Below are 1,752 nucleotides of genomic sequence, written 5' to 3'. Positions count from 1 at the left end.
ATCTTTCTCGTAAGATACTCCTTCTTTCTCTCAATCTACTCTCATACCCTGCTAGCTCTCACCATCTTCGAAGGTGTGTGAGATCTTGGGTCTGAGAATGGGATAATTAATGTTGTGTTTGCTAAGTGTTTTGCTTAGTGCATGAAGCTTTCATCTTCATTGCACTAACTAGTCTTGAAGGAACACAAAGAATTGTATTGTACAATGTCTCTCTTGATGGGAGAAACCATAATACAAAGCCTTTTGGAGGGGGGACCGGGTCCATGCAAATCCGGTCCTCAACTATTGTCAATAGCTTAATTTCTCTCTCTTTTGAAAGTATTGTTGATGCTATCTAACTAGGTGTTATGCTTTTTGTTGCTCTCTCCACCCAAGCACTCTTGTAATTCTCATTAGGAATCTATTCTAATGAAATGCCCACTATGTTCATGCTAATTTCCGCTACACATAAGTTTTTAGACCATTAAATGTTACAACATTAAATACGGTGCATCAAAGTGTGCACACATGGACCACAAAACTAACCGCAGCGGCGATCGTAGCTGATGTGGCATTCGCAGCGTCAAAATGCTTGAAAGTAGGATCATCTATGTAGTTAGCCGCAACAATAGTGATTTTCACTCGTTAAGTTTGTTTGCATGTGCGAGAGAGCCGATCAACAATCTGCACCTTGCTTTTCGCTTGTGGAAGCTGTAGGCAAGTTTGCCCTTTATGTGCGTACCCTTTTATTGAGGGTCCTTGAACCTCTCTCTACATTTTTGAAGGCCTTATAATTTGGAAATGACGTGCTAGAGCAAGTCAACTAGATCCTTTTAACTCCTATCAATTTTATTTTTTTTTGTCCTCATTTGGAAGCTCCAATGGGACCCCACTTATCTACTTGCTAGGAGACCACCTTTGTGAATGCACAACCTTCAAAAGGTGAGCCTTCCAATTTCGAAGGCCCTCCATTTTGGAAGGCCTATGTGCAGGCGCTCTAAGAGCCGAGTCCCACTCATTACATAGGGGACATCAAACCCAAAATCCTCATGTGCTTTAAAAAAGGGGGTTCAATGGTCCCACACAGTGCTGCATACAGCTCATGGTGAGATATTTTTTCATTATTATTCGCCTTCAATTGTGAAGACGTTCAGTGCATGGTATGGCACACCAATCAATATCTTGTTGGCTACTTATAAGAAGTGAAACCTGCTCGAGCTAGGAGAGGGGACTGGAAGATCCCGATTCAGACTCCCCATGTGTTACAAAAGTTTCATGTTGGCCAAAAAATTGCAGCACCTAGAGGGCAAGAGCTTTGCGTTGTATGTCTTCCACTCATGAAGTCGGACTCATTCAACAAGCGGGCATTGAAGTGCCGCATGTGCCACAGGTTCCCAGTGGGACACAACTCTTAGCTCTTCAAAATTGCCAGGCTCAAGATGGTTGTGGAGGGCCATTCAAATCTACTAGTGTTCCTTACCGGTCGATTTGTCCCACTCCACCTTCTTTGGCCACACACACACACACACACACACACACACACACACACACACACACACACACACACACACACACACACACACACACACACACACACACACACAGTATCAACTTGGAGTCTCTCCAAGCAAGATTCCCTATGCCTCCGATGGGAGAGAGGGGCGAGGGGGAGCGCGGACACACATACCCATACTCAAACACACCAAAAATAGTATGCTAAAGAACTTTGATACACAATCCAAAACTTGTTATACACATAGGCAAAGTACTTAT

Source organism: Adiantum capillus-veneris, chromosome 16 (assembly GCF_014529385.1).
Source record: "Adiantum capillus-veneris isolate H3 chromosome 16, ASM1452938v2, whole genome shotgun sequence".
NCBI lineage: Eukaryota > Viridiplantae > Streptophyta > Polypodiopsida > Polypodiales > Pteridaceae > Adiantum > Adiantum capillus-veneris.
The sequence above is the reverse complement of the archived record's forward strand: the minus strand, read 5'-3'. Positions refer to the sequence as shown.